The 15,810-nt window shown below is 40.4% G+C and overlaps 1 protein-coding gene across 1 annotated transcript in view; it reads right to left on the bottom strand.

Annotated features, from left to right (window-relative positions):
• The window catches only part of tmem121ab (transmembrane protein 121Ab), a 37,561-nt gene that overhangs the window by 3,517 nt on the left and 18,234 nt on the right, over positions 1-15,810 (bottom strand). The gene's annotated exons all lie outside the window — the stretch shown is intronic.

Here is a 15,810-nt window from a genome sequence, read left to right as displayed (position 1 = left end):
TATATTCTCTTCTGTAGGCGAGGGTAAATGGGTGAAACGATGACAACGAGTTCATTTCCTGCGTGTTTTGAGTCCCTCCGGTGCGCTGTCGTCGAGAGGATTATTATTCAATTCAAGCTCCATTCACAGTCTTCTTTCGGTGGATGTTTGGACCTGTTTAATATTCAAGCCGATATGTGTGTTTGTGTGATGAAGCGTGTCGGGTTGGGTCAGGGTCTCATCTCCAGTCCGGTTGAATGTTTTTGCGGCACAGAAACTGAGCCGATGCCGAGCGCTTAACGCGCGTGGTGCACTGGCCTGGTCCATAAATAACGCAGCGTGTCTCAGTTATTAGCATAGACAGCGAACGAGGCTGGATAAAATAAAGTGAAATGTGTTAATTGAGCAGACCCGTCGCCCTCGGTTGAGTTTGGCGAGCGTCAAGAGAAACTCGAATGCGTTGCTCTGTTCAGTTCTGTCTGCTGCTCCTGTCACCGGATCCTTCAGGCAGAACACAAACACATCACATTCGTGTTCCTGTCAGCTGAGCTGCGTTTCAAATTTAGATATGAATCCTATAACCAAATATGTTTCGCGAAAAAAAGGGAGCATGCAAGTACTGTCTCTCAGGGCGGCACCCAATGGAATTTCTTTGGGATTTCGAAGCTTCGGTGGGAAATATTCAACGGTATTGGAAAGGTTCAACAGGGATGGGGGTTGTTCTTTACAGAGATGGCGGCCCCAAAAGGTAGATTGTAGGTCAAGTCTATTAATCTCTCTCACACAAAACGCACACCAATGCACACACACACACAGAGGAGAATAAGAGGCACAGCACCTCCTGTTCTCTAGGAGCATCTCTCACCGTTCTTTCAGTCAGTCAGTACGATCTTAGTCAGATACAAATAAACAAGTAAATATACAAGAAAGAAAATAGAATAATTTTTCTTTTTTTCTGTTTATTTTCTGTAAAAAAATTAAAAAAAATGTGGCATATTCTCATCTCAAAACAATCAACTGATTTGCAAACCTTTTATTCTTTTATATTGCTGATTTTTTTTACAACAAAAACTCTAAAAATCTATCATAAAATTTTAATATTTCCTCAGACCAAGTAAAAAAGATTTATAACAGCTGAGTGTTTGTCAAGGCTCAGAAACCCTTGCAGGGTGTTTGAGTTAATTAGACAATTCAAGTGATTTGTTTAATACCCTACTAGTATACTTTTTCATGATATTCTAATATTTAGAGATAGGATATTTGAGTTTTCTGTTAAGCTAGCCATAATCAGCATAAAAAAATTAAAAAATATTTTAGTTGATTTGTAATGAAATGAGAAAGCATGACATTTTTGTTTTTTGAATTGCATTACAGAAAATAAAGAACTTCATCACAATATTCTAATTTTCTGAGACAGTCCTGTACTGTAGTGTATGCGTACATATAGTTCTGAATAAAAAAAATATTAATTAATGTTGCTGCGTAATGAATAATGTGGAATTACTATTTCTTATTTCATGTTATTTGGGATTTTTTGGGGCAATGTATTTAAAGGGAAAGCAAAGATTAAAAAAAATGATGCATTTGATTATTGATTTTGACATTAATCAATAAGGGTTGAAGCTACGAAGCCTTCAGTCTTATTTGTCTTGAGGTTTTCAAATGAGTCTTTGAATGTCTGTCAGTTTATTAGGTCATCACCCAAAAAACACGGGGTTCAAACACAGTGAATGGACATGCACATATTTAATAAAAAAGAAGTTGTCTGGCATTCAAATGTTGATTTAGAATTGTAATATCAACATCATGAGATGAGGAGCCATCCCAAACTATTCCACTATTTATTAAAACAAGTTCAATGATGGAAATTATAGTTGGCATACAGACTCGGATATTAATAATGTTTAGTCTAACTCTCTGCACAGGTTATAGTGTTCAGTATTTCCCAACATAACTCAATGATATAAAACGACCTGACAACTTTAAAAGCCTTCAGTGTATAAACATAAAATATTGATCTGCAGTGGGGATATCCAGTGACTTTTTATTGATTTTCCATAAAGATATGTGACCCACAAGAGACAGAGCAACAGGGAGTGCCCCACCGCCATCAGCCCAATGTGGTTCTGGTCATCAGTGTTTCGAACATTAACAGAAGGCCAATGCTTTAATTTGGGCTTTTGTCATTTACAGATCAGTTTAGAAAAACAATTTCTAACCTTTTAAGTGATATTGATTGGATTCATTAAAAAAAGGCAATCAAAAAATGTATTACAAATGGTTACCCCGCTAGGTTTGCTTTTCTAAATCAAAGGTTTCTATTTCACACTCATTTTGACATTTTAACTGAGCTGTATTAGAATTTTAAGTATGCGATGAATAAACATGAGTTTGTTTTCAGGCCGGCTCTGTGAAATCACCAAAGCAAAATGGGCTTTTGAGGTTTTTGAATGAGATCCAGAGATTCTGCAGAGGTTATTTTTCATCAGGAAATAGCAGCCTTTAAGAGCTGTGTGCACATGCTCAGCCAGAATATACAGAAAACAACCAACAACCACAGAGCTGGATGGGACGCATTGTACTGCGTCATTGTGACATAACCTTGTGTTGAAGAACAATAATAATATGCCACAGCTGACAACATGACAAATCAAAGAATGTCAATAGCAGCCCATCTTAAGAATTAAATGACACAAGCCTCATTTGTAATCCATGCATGAATATGAATGTTTAAAACCCATTACGTGGGACAGTGCCTTAGGAAGAGATTAAATTCATAGGATGGTGATTAATTGACTGATTAGCAGATGGCTGTGGATCATTACCATGCTATAAGGAAGGCTGATCCCACATATACAGTACATCACATCATCATTGAAATGCCATTAATTACACAAAAAAGATTTTGAGATTGTTTCGCTAATTAACGGATTACAGCCGACGTGATAATGTGAGAGTGCCAAATTGGATGGCTTGAACCTCCGAGGAATTATGATTACATCTGCGAAACATAGATCCCGAGATGTCATCAGCATGATTTGGCGCTAAATGGACGCCCTATAAAACCAGAACCTGTTGAACTACAGCAGTAATTATTAGTGTCTTTGTTTATGTAAAATGAAGACAGATTTGCTCTGTTTTGCGTATTATGTTCAGTATTTTTAATGCATAACGCGAGGCTGAAGATTAGCCCTGTAGAAACGGGAAAAAAGAAGGAAAGAAATTTCTATTGATTTGTAATTTGGCAGCTGTGACAACAATCTTTTCACATCTTTGCTCGATTCTTTTCTCCCCTGTGAGAGCACAACACTGTGTGTACAGCTCGCTGCACGTTTCAGCCTATGCTCCAATTACTGCATATTAATTATAGCGTATCATAAAAAGACAACATGTAGGGAGTAAACTGGCAGTGCATCATGTCTTTGCAGGGGGAAGGCTATTACTGACGCTGTGGTCAAGGCCATTATGTCTCTAAGCAGCCAGATTCCTTGTCGGGCACTTATATGAACTGTTAGCCAGCCTTACTGGCCGCAGGCGTCCACGTGGATCACAGCAAGGACGGAGGCCGGGGCAGAAAGAGGCATTCTGCTTGTTATTGGTTGGTTTTTACAGTTGATTTGTCAGGGTCAAGGAACAAACATCAACGGGAAGGACAGTAATTTGGCACAGGAGCGTTCCATTCTCTACAATGTGGGGGGGAAATGTTTTCAAATGCGTACAGGTTGTGAAAAGAGCGTTTCTTTTTGCAGGAAAAATTTCCGACACTGACTCATCCTAATTACCTGTGTTCTTGCGACTGATGTGTGTCTCTTTTGACTCAGACTCACAGCTTAAGAATCGTAAAGTCTTACGAGCTTCAAGAAGCCTTTCTTTTAACCCTCCTGTTACCTTTATATTTACTGACATATTTTACCCTTGGGGTCAATTTGACCCCAGCAATTAAAACCTCCAGAATATTATAAGAATTAATATTGTTTCCCAAGTTTAAGTGTGAGATACTTTATGTTTGTTTGTTGACTACCTAAATAGCCCTTTAAATATATAAAAAAGTTGATATTTCTTATATGTTTGACAGTGAAAATCAGCCTGGGGTCAAATTGACCTGAAAGAACACCGACATTAAACATTGAATGGGGTCAAATTGACCCCAAAGGTAACAGGAGGCTTAAGACTGAGGTGTTCTGACACTTCACACACCTTGCGAGGGCTGTGAGCTGGCGCTTGTATCCAGCAGCACCTTTCATCCCAAAACCGTGGCTGGTAAGCTCTTTTACCTGTCGGCTTCAAAGAGCTTTTTATTCTTAAGGGAGGCCTAACTGTCATGCATTAAATGTGTCCCATTATCTCCTCGATTCTGCTTCCGCTCCACGCATCGGCTCTCATTTCTAATGCCTCGACACGCCGAGGATGATCACATGTTTGGGTCTATGTCAGCAGCACTGCAGTGGCACGACGCAGGTCTCCCGAGTGGTACGTTTTGTTCGACATTCACGTCAGGTTGTCTTCATTAGGGCCAGAATGAGACGCATATGTCTTCTTGGCTGCGAGCCATCTTCATCATCTCAGCAGGTGCTCTGCGGCGTCCTTTGTGTTACTGTCGAGCAATCAGCCAGTTTTGGGAGAGGTGGCAGATTGCTTTGAATTCGCCCAGTACACCGAGTACAGCTCAGCACAGCTCAGCTGAGCACACGCTTCTGGACACGCAGAAATACACATTATTGTTATTGGCTGCTCTTAGATTCCCATTCTCTTGTTTTCTTGTTATCGCTGCATAATATGCTTGTAATTGCTCGTGAGGTTGCACTGGGTGAGAATACTGGAGAGGATCTGGAAATAAGAAGAGGGCCGTGTTTTGTAGCAGTAGTTAAACTAATTTTATCCTCCATTATGGTTGATTAAGGCTGATTGTCACTTGACTTTGCCATGTCACATTGTGTGTGTGTGTGTGTGTGATGAGCACTAAAGGTTCATTTCAGCACATAACCGATCTGTATGCGGGCTGTCAGTGTTCTAAATAGCTGTGGGTGTTGATCAAACAATGCACCAGACAAAGGATGGATCGCTGTGCAGGGGGCGCTCCCATCAGACGCATCGTATGGGGTTGGATGTAGAAAAGCAAGCGCTTTCCTCCAACTGGGCCCTCAGCAGCAGAGACGAGGCCTTTCAACATGACAGACGTGTCTTTTTCTCCCCTGCCAACTCTCAAACGGCCATAATGCGCGCAGCGTCAATCAAAGTGTATTCTTTATTCACGAAGCCGGGGACAGGATCAAAGGCTCCATGCGACAATGAGACGTCCTCACAGTGAAGAGCTCTGACACCACGCTCGGCAGATAGTCACTGACACCGCGGTCCAATGTAAACACAAGAGACAACCCTGGTAGTTCTGTCCAAAGTGGATGCTGTTTACATTTCTACGGCTTTGAAAAGTTTCCGCTTTTTGTTTGATTATTATTATTATTAATAACATATTTAGCCTTAAAAACTATTTAAATTAAACAGTTTCAATAATAGTTCATACTAAAGTATAAATGTCAGCAAGAATCCTGAAGTCGATGTAAATGTTATCTTTTTACTTTATTGTCAGCTTTAATGTTTATTTGCATAAAACAAAACACACAATTCAAATGATTAGAACATTAGTATTTGTAATTAAAATGTATGCTGCTTAGAGCTAGCTTTACATATTATGACATTATAGAGTTGATATGACAACATTGCCATTTCCAACATCCAGCAGACACAGAGCAACATTAGCATTTATTTTAAATTTGGTTTCTGGCCACCTTAAGAATGTCAGACCTATAATCGCTCTCATTTTGCCTCGTTGCTTTGTTTTTGGTTCCCACCAACTCCTGAGGGAAATACCAGGTGCTATAGCAGCTAGTGGAAAGATATTCCACTATTAGAAAGTTAAAGTTATATTTTTAAGTAATATAACATATTCTTAAAATAAATATTTTTAAAAACTTCTCTGATTAACTTTTCAATATTTTATTGAATCATGTTCTCTTAGAAACAGACATGTTTAACAGGATCATATTCTCTTCCCTAATTTATTCATGCTGGATCCAGATAGAACTGGATCTCAAATTCATAAATATTGATGTGAGACATGAATTGATTTCTGTATCTCACAACAACCAATAACTTGATCTGAAAAATCTGTAATTTTACTTTTAGAAATGGTTTCATCACGGGAGTAATATGCAGTTAAGATAATCACTGGCAAATATTTGTTTGATTCCGAGTGGGAAAAGTGCAAAAAAACCACGTATAATAACAACAAATCTTTAACGTTAGTCCAAACCATTTTCTCCCTCACTCGTGGTCGTTAAAGTTAAAAAAACATAAAACGTAAGACGTCTGAATGACAAAGTTGATGATGCCTGGTGTCCACATTCAACAATGATCCCAGTTTCTTGCACACAGTGAGGCACGCAGGTTATTAATTAACTCTGGTATTGGATCGCCAATTGGTATCGACCGAAAGACCAAAGCATCTTGGAGCATCCCTCGTCTTGACACAATGCTCCGGGATGCTTTTACTTTAGGAAGTGTTAATGCAAGAATTGCATCGCAGTGTTTAATGGAAAAGCCATTTCCAATCTGCATAGTTTACTGAGCACCGCGTGGTCGGGTCTCGGTCTAAAACACTCCCCGACCTGAGTGGATTGTGAGAGATGCTTTTCAGCTGCCGCTTGTTGGAAGTGGAAGCACTTCGCCCGGGCGCTGACGCTTCTCGTGACACGTCACAATTCAAAGTATTTTTTAATACTCTGCATACTTAGACAAATTGATTAAGCCTAACTTTGCTTTGTTCTACAGCAAACTGCTAAATGTGTCTATCATGATATTTTGTGTCATACAAGCAGCATACATTGGGGTGATTAGAGCCTTTTTTTGCCTGAGGCAGGAAACCAGGTGAGGTGAGTGGTGAGAGTGAACAAAAACTCCATGAAACCAAAACAATGAGCTGAACAGTGGTTCCCATCTTGTTTTCCTTGAGTCCCTAACGTCCGTTTAGAAATGGGAAAAAGAGGTTTTAGGTGTGCTGCTCCTGCGGTTTGGAATTTGCTGCAGACTGACCTGGGTCTCCGGGAACCGGTGTCTTTAGGTGTTAAAAATAGATTGAAAGAATTGGAGGGAAATTCATCTGGTTGTGGATGTTTTCTTTGACGGAGGTGTGTGCACCTGTGTGAACTGGGTTATGATGACTTGAGTCTTATTTTTGGTCTTAGTCTTAGTTTTGATTTTTTAAAATATTGTCTGTCACCGTTTTATGTTGTATTGTCTGAAACCTTGTGTGACGTGCTACTGCTGCTGTCTGGCCAGGACACTCTTGTAAAGGAGATTTTTAATCTCAATGAGGCATTTCCTCGTTAAATAAATTTAAAATAAAAACTAAAAAATCCACTATCTTTAAAACATGTATGTCAGTTTAATCCTACACATCAACCAATAGCATTCAATGCTACATATAAAACTAATTCTGATATTTATCTGACACTGTGAACAAAGACCAGGTTTAAACAGAGAACTGTGAACTACTGCTTGGGACTGAGGACCAAGAAAAGATATATTTTGAATGAGTTTTATAAACAGACTTTTGCATAAATTATCCAATATGTCAGTGTGTTATTATAATCTTTGTTATACATGTGAAAATCTAACTTTGACAGCCTAAGAGCAGACATATCCCTGAACACCTCATGCTATCTGCAGAGTTGCTGTGGATTCATATAAAAAGACACATCTCACATTTTATGTCATCATTTGAGCCATTGTTCATATCAAAGTATTGATTATTGCACCTTTGAAGATGAAGAACAAGATGTTCTGCCAATACTACATCCCATTTGAGTTGATTGAAGCTCAAGTAAAAGCCTATAAAGACCAATTGTGTCATTGTTTAGGAGGACAAAGTGATATGAACCCAGTTATAAATGGGGAAACACGACCACCAGTTTAAACCTCGTCTTACAGAGGGAACTCCCACTCAGTTTCAGACTTATCTCAGGTTACACCTGTGCTCTCTGATATTTCAGGTGACCTACAAAATACACTTAAATACCCAACAGTGCTTTAGCCTCTAATGCTTCTGGAAGCTCTGATCAACGCCACATAACCTCACCCCGGTGAAATAACCCCTCCATTTTTCTCACTATCCAAATTGCAGATTGCTGCCAGCGTAGCAAGGCCACATATAAACACCAGCTGCTGTGTTCCTGGCTTTTGGTTTTGTGAGTTTAAATTTGAGTGATAACAATTAGGAAATGGCTGAATCATCAACTTCCTTTTAATTCCTTCTGTTAAAACCCCACACCTTCAAGCACACATTGTAACTACCAGTCACACTGATAATTGGATTGTCCCTCCAAGTGAATGTTGGACACCCCTTCAATTCTTTTAATTGTCGGCCACAAAAGAGCATAATGTGCCGCAGTGATTACCATTACCCTCATTTTTACACACACACACACACACACACTCACACGCACAGAGAAATAACTCTGGAATAGCGCTGAAGCTGAACCACGGTAACACACTATTATTCACTCTTCTAGCTTTCAATTCACCCCTGCAAGAGTTTAACAAGCATATTGATTTGCTCATGCAATACCAGCTCCCATGTTAATTTATCTAATGATCTTTTGGCGGGGGTGATCACCCAGGGACAGAAAGGCATTTGTATCCAGCGGTATTACAGGGAGATCCATTTGATCTGTGTGTCAATACCCCCCTTAAGCCTGCTCTTTTGCCATGTGTTCACTGTTACCATTTCTAATCTAATCTGGCCACCCGAAGGAAGGAGGCATCCATTCTTCATTCCAGTCACGCGTCCTTTCTGTTTGCTTTCCATTCCACTTGAGGGTAAAATGACTTCCAAAGACATCAACACCTCACAGGTCCTTTCAGTATTATCAGTTCTTGATTAGGTTAATGCAGCAAATAGTGGCTTAAAATGCAGAGTTGCAGAAACAAATCCTCAGCAGCCATTAGAGCTCATGTTGTCCTCTGTCTCCATTCAACACCCAGTCGCTCTGCTGCTCCCACCAGTTTGCATGAAGCATATGTGCAATAGGTAAGAGGGTGTTATCTGTCACCTTCATGACCGTTTTTTAGAAGGGAAAAGTAACCGGTGAAACAAATAGGGAGGACATAAGATGGATGAAAAGGGAAGAAGAGGGATGGTTGCAAGAGAGCAAAGGTTGCTGCTCTTCCACCTGATTGAATAAAAGGCCAAAGAGATGCGATTCAGCGAGACTTCAAAGTGCTGCTAACGAGCTTGGAGTTAAAACGGATAGCTTTGCAGGGGAAACAGATTTAAATATTACCAGTAAGGGACTCAGGAATGTGAGTGAAAACCAGGTGGAAAGAAGAGAACAAATGGAGCAAATAGTGTAGCAAATGTAATGATGGTGGGAGAAATGTTTCCCATTTTAAGGATGATAGGTTTCAATGACTGATTACAGGATCATTTACCGTAAGTGGAGATGTTTGGCTGGGAGCACGGATGTTTCTGTTTGCGGCGGGGATGCTACTGTATTTATTTATGAGGGAAATAGATATAAATGCAGGGGAGAGAGAGAGAGAGAGATAGGGGGATCCAGGGCTGGACTCTAACCTGGGCTGCTGTGGAAAGGACCACAGGATACACACTCTGCCAACGAGGAGTTAGTCAGATTCTGTTCATGTAGTTTCTGTAAAGTGAAACCGGGTAGTTTACAAAACATTTGCAAAACTTTGAATGTGTCTCACAGGCCGGGTGTTTGTTGAAGACGACACCTGCTTTGTGTGATAATGAACTGGAAAACAATATTATTCTCAGTAGAAAAACAATTGTTTGCCATGCGACTCACTGAGGAGTGTCACATTTCTTGGCAACTGCCTCGTTTGAGGTGTGTTCGGGTACGATTCTCAAGTTTAGAAGTGCTGTGTATCTCTAAAGGGAAATTCATGCAGTTTACATTTACTCAGTGGAACCAAAACCAAACAATTATACAGCAGTGGTCATTTTACTGATGTTGTTAACTGGAGGAATTCTGCACACGACAAGTAATTTCCCTCAGGCCTTATTATGAGTGTTGTCTACTAAACTTTTACAAGCAATTATGTTTTGTGTCATTCTGATCAGATGCTGGGAGTTGTTGGCATGTTGCTGTGAATCTGCTGGGCAGCGCAGGCCGTGATGGTTAATTCATGTTGATAATGTCTGATGCATTTGTGAGGCGGTAGCTGTTCTGCTCTCACACATGCAGTTATCACAGTGTTTGGCCAGTTCCTTGAAAATGTTTCATGATAAATATTGATTACTTATGACTCCCTAATGACTGCACAGAGACTGCACTCCAGTTATGGTCCACACACTCACTGAAGCTGAAGAAAAACACATGTGAATCCGGAATTAGGTCAGATCAGCCAGCAGACGCCAAATGTTAATAATACAACCTCGGAGTAAATAGAAGCTATATTCCTCTTCCTTTGGGAGACGCACGCCGGTTAACATGCATCAGACCTGGGTGCTCCGCAGGGTGAGTCCCTACCCCTCCTGTACTGTCCGTCTCTGAATGTATAAAACAAAACAAAAACTGAATCCACAAAGTGGAAACTGATATTAGTAACTGTATTAGAAAGCAAATAAAAAAGATAACTGAAAAAGTTATTACGTTACTGTGACTGCTCAACACTGATCAATAGGACACGCACACACATGACAAACTGGGTTAGCAGGGCTCTTCCTATAATACTCCCACACACGTATGTTGCCTGATAGACCTCTTCTCAAGACGCTAAACTGTGTGTGATTGACATCTCCGGTTTTGTTGCAGCTGTGAGGGAGAGATGACAGTTCCTTGTGTTAGAAGTCACTTTTCTATTCACTACCGTGCATGACATGTCCCGTACACGACCATGTTTCAATGTCCACGTTCTACAATTAGGGACATATGGAGAACTCAAAACCTCCCACTCTTGAACGAAAAAAAACGCTTTCTAGATGCACGGATGACTAATGCAGCAGCTCTGGCCACTGTAGTCACGACACAAAGGGATGAGGGTTGCTACGCATTTGACATCTGAATTGCCTGCTCTCCAGAGTCAACTCTTGAGAGTTCATCATATGAGGGGAAATCTGTCCTTCTGTACACATTACATCTATTGTTCTGTCCATCCTGGAGAGGGATCCTCCTCTGTTCTCTCCTGAAGGTTTCTTCCATTTTTTTCCCCCTGAAGGGTTATTTGGGAGTTTTTCCTGATCCGATGCGAGGTTTTGGGGCAGGGATGTCTATGTGTACAGATTGTAAAGCACCGAGACAAATTTGTAATTTGTGAAATTGGGCTATACAAATAAACTGAATTGAATTGAAATTGAATTGAAACAGTCACGTGACATGAAGCGATGTCCTCCACGCTGGAACCCAACATCAACCTGAGGAGAGGTCTCATCACCAGAGGAACTGAAAACACCTGTGAGGGTGTGCAGAGCTTTCAAAGGAATTGTATTTAACGCTCTGAAGATCAACAGAGCAGCAAACGATTGTTTTCTGTGTAAAGATCTCGTGGAGTCCTATCTACCCGAGCAGATAATGAAGTCGCCCTCCCTCTCCTCCTAGTTTGGTTTTATCGCCGGGCGGGCTGCGTGTGCTGCATGTCACATGCCCTACTGGTTAGCTACCCCCACGCCCCCCTCTCCAGTAAACACTGTCAGCGCTTCTGTCCTATTTTGTGCCGTTTTGCACCGTTTGCCGCGAGCTGCCAGCTCAGCCGTCGCCACGGCGAGAGACTTTGAGAACGCGAATGCTCCCGATCGGGTATTTAGCACGTTTGAGGAGTGTTACAAGATCGAGATGTCAAGATCCTTCATAGATTTTCGTTTCAATTATAGGTCAGTGATTTCATGATGTGCACGTTAAAGAAAACAATCATGTTACATCTAAAATGGTTTATTATGGAATGTGTCACTTTATAGAATCTATAAAATAATTTACTTGCACCTTGAATTCATTACTATAGTGCAATTAATCAATGTGTACTGTTGTGTGCAAGAACTCGTGTGCTCCTGAGACCCGTCTACCCAGTGGCCGTTGTCATCCGCTTTAAGATAACATATTCTGTTGTTATTATTGCAGGCCCTCTTCTTATTAATTTGGAAGATCTGAAGCCATGCATCTAAAATGACACGAACATCAGGTTGTCTGATGTAAAAGGCGTTAAAGAGCCCCCAAGCAGATGGGCTACACTAATAAACCTCTGTTATGTCATGCTCTTCAAACAATGTTGTTGCTGTAATTTACGAACAACAATGGAGAGGAGCCATTAAGAGAAGCAATTCAAATCTGAGCTATTAATTATTTGACTGCAAGCACTTTAATGGTGAAATGCAGCTTTCTTTCAAGCCTGTTAAATATCAGTTGTCAACATTTTGCTTGATGATGAGCATTAAGGGGCGGGAATAACACACTGAAGTCCTTATGGGTATCTTATTGCAGCTTAAACTGAATGGTAATATAATCTTGAACAGCATTCAACAGGCTACCTAATTTATCTAAATCATGAATATGTCTACCTGCTAGTTTACATTACTGTCCAAATGACAGCTGCACCACCATTCAACACATTGTTGTTTGATGTATGATATGCAGAGATGTGGGTTGAAGAGGGGTGACATGCCGCAGATGGCCCCTCCCCAGGAACTATCAAAGAATACATAAATCCGTCATCAAAGAAGACTGTGTTCATAGTCTGACACTTCGGCTTTGTTTATACTTGCGTTTTTACAGCGCGAGACTCCACAGATGGAGCACGAGCTCAGAGCATGAGTGCAGGCTTTATGCTGAGAGGGCGTATAAACAAAATATACAGTGAGGAATTAAAAAGACAACAAGTGTAAGCCACATATATGGCCATAGACTGGAGGTGGAATCCCCAAACCAACTTTCACAATGCCAAGGAGGGATTGTATACATCTGTAAACTCATACCCCATATTCATGGAGTCCTTTTTTGCCTGTGTACAAGCAGTGAAGTAAAGTATTACATGCATTTAAGGAGAAACAAGGGTTGAATATCATGCAAACTATTTGATTCTGCTGGTTTTGTGATTTCATAATTTGAGAGGGTGAATCTGAGCACAAAAGAATGACAGTTCAGAAAGATCTGTCGAAGAATATTAATTAAAAACAGCCACAATCCGGATGTGCCAGCCAAAAGGATGTTGCATACATTATGCTAACAAAAGAAGACACAACTAGTGTTAACTATCATGAGTCACGGGAGAGATTTGACATAAAATTTGTAAAACGTTGCTGAGATTTTAACTAAGTTATTTTTTCTTATTATTTAAGAGAAGTATATATGTGGTAAGGCAGGCCAAAGGCAGTCTTCAATGAAGGACCCAGGAAAAAGGGGCAGAGCTTATAAAAAGGGGTGGGAAGCTCACCTGGGCCTTTTCTGGGCAGTCAAACAGCTGAGAGCAGCTGAAGCCTGGTAGGGGGACGCTCGACTCCAGAAACCTCCCGTGCATGTTTTCCAACTCGGGGAGGGGTCTGCGTCACCAATATAGAGTCTGAATGAGCAACCACTGTTTTCCCAGGCCTATTATATTTTAGTGTTGTTTTTAAGTTGAGCAATTGCTTGGGCCTTTTTACATTTTTATTTTGAGCTTGTTGGATTTTGTGCTGGGCTGAAGGGGGAGTACAGTGTTAGAGAAGTCCTACTTTGTATGGGAATTTTATTACCTTGGCATTGAAAATGTGGAAGGTTATGTTTTGATCGCCGTCTATTTATTTATTTGTATGCGTGTTACTCGCGCTATTTTTATATTATATATATTTTGAATCAACTATAATACATTTCTGTGATATGTGAAGTCAAATCTGCAGTCCTGTCATTTGACAAATTTCTTGAGCCATCGATCACCAACATTTCAAGACAATATTTATCCTACATTCTGATCTTGATTAATATATCTAAGATTTCATAAGAAAAGTGTTAGATTTTCGATAAACACAATTAGGATGTTCTTCGGTGTATCCTTTGCTGAGAAATCTTGCTGATAATAAAAAAACATTTGAAAAAGGTTTGATTTTTTCTATCTAATGGTTCATGTGTGGTATTGCGAACACTTTGTCCCGAAGAGTAAAGAAAACATCCTACGTCCCATTCTTACTCAAGGTCTCAGATGAAGCTGGAGTGGTTGTGAGCTAAAAAATCAATTTGATAAATCAGCCAACCGCTTGTTTAAATATGAGCAGCCATCTGTGGAAGTGCTTTGCTGATGTTTAGCACACACACACACACACACACACACACACACACACACACACACACACACACACACACACACACACACACACACACACACACACACACACACACACCTCAAGCTAGCCTGCACCTTGACAACAGAGTGCAGAGGAAGAATTAAAATTGCACTTTTGGTTTGTTTTGTGTGTTCAGTGTGTTTTCCAATGCGATTCTGCCTTTGTGGTTTGCTGTGACCTTTATTAACAGATTAAAAGCAACATATTGATTGAGAATTAGCAATTCATCAAAAGGTTATTGGAGCTTTGATCTCGCCAATCTTGGTTAAATCATGGACTATGGGCTCCTTTTTCATCAACCCTATTTCTTCAGCTCGGAGAGGGAGTCAGTGGAAATACACTGCCGCCTGCTACTGGAGCTCTTTTTGAGGTTTATAATGACCTTTGACAGAGGAGGAGCTATTTAACTGCCTCAGACATGACACGCAATTTAGCTTTTGCTAATTATAGGGTACATTGGTCATACATTATTCCCTGCTCTTTGGCTCTATCTCGTCCATCATCCACAGCCAGAAACACTCCCCACAAACAAAATGACCCATCTGCTGATTTTTAACACTGAGGCTGAATGTCGCACACAATGGGATGCCGAACATGGACTTGGGGGCTGAGCAGCTGCAGAGAAAGCGAGAAGGGGAGAGCAGGCGCAGAAACGAGAGCAAGGAAAATCCAGCAGTTCATCTCTCCCCTGCTGTTAAAAGCCATTCATAATTACTTAAGCCTTCACTGCTTCGCAGAGTCACAGCTTTCATGAGACTGTCTCGGCGTAACACAAGCATCACTTCTATTTATCACAACAGAACAAGATGGAAACAGAAAAAGGGCCACACAAAAGTAGCCCGCTAACAGCAGAGCATGCTACTTTTCCAATTATAACTAGAATGGGCACTCGGTAGAGCGCATACCTTCGCATATCACAAGATTGGGCATTGAATTATGAACATTTTGGCATTAGTTGCATGCCAATTGGATAAAAATTGACCGTGCTATGGTAAAAAGAAGATTTTGACCTTTTCATGACCTTGACATTGAGCTTTAACCCGATCGATCCCAAAATCTAATCAAATGGTCCCCGGATAATAACCAATCATCCCCCCAAATTTCATGCAATTGGGTTTAATACTTTTTGAGTTATGTGAGTAACACGCATACAAATATATAAATAAATAAATACACGGCGATCAAAACATTACCTTCCGCATTTTCAATGCAAAGGTAATAATGAGACATTCACACAGCTGCTATATTCAGTTTGAATGCATCAGGACATCTTCTGAATTCAAAGGCTGTGTCCAGCAGAAGGCTGCATGCTTTATCATTTACAATTGGCTGAATAGACATCGGCCGACTTATGTTAAGAACATGTCCAAGATATACATTCATTATGGTAGGGTCTTCAAGGTGCTGAGTGATGGGATATCACAAAGGACGTCCTTAAAACCTCAACCCAGAACACCAACAATACATTTACTTGTCGTAACTTCCCTTGTCATATTTTAGAAAAAGAA

The sequence above is a fragment of the Pseudoliparis swirei genome, chromosome 12, assembly GCF_029220125.1.
Source record: "Pseudoliparis swirei isolate HS2019 ecotype Mariana Trench chromosome 12, NWPU_hadal_v1, whole genome shotgun sequence".
Taxonomy (NCBI): domain Eukaryota; kingdom Metazoa; phylum Chordata; class Actinopteri; order Perciformes; family Liparidae; genus Pseudoliparis; species Pseudoliparis swirei.
Note: the sequence above shows the minus strand (reverse complement) of the source record. Positions and strands in the feature narration are given on the sequence as shown.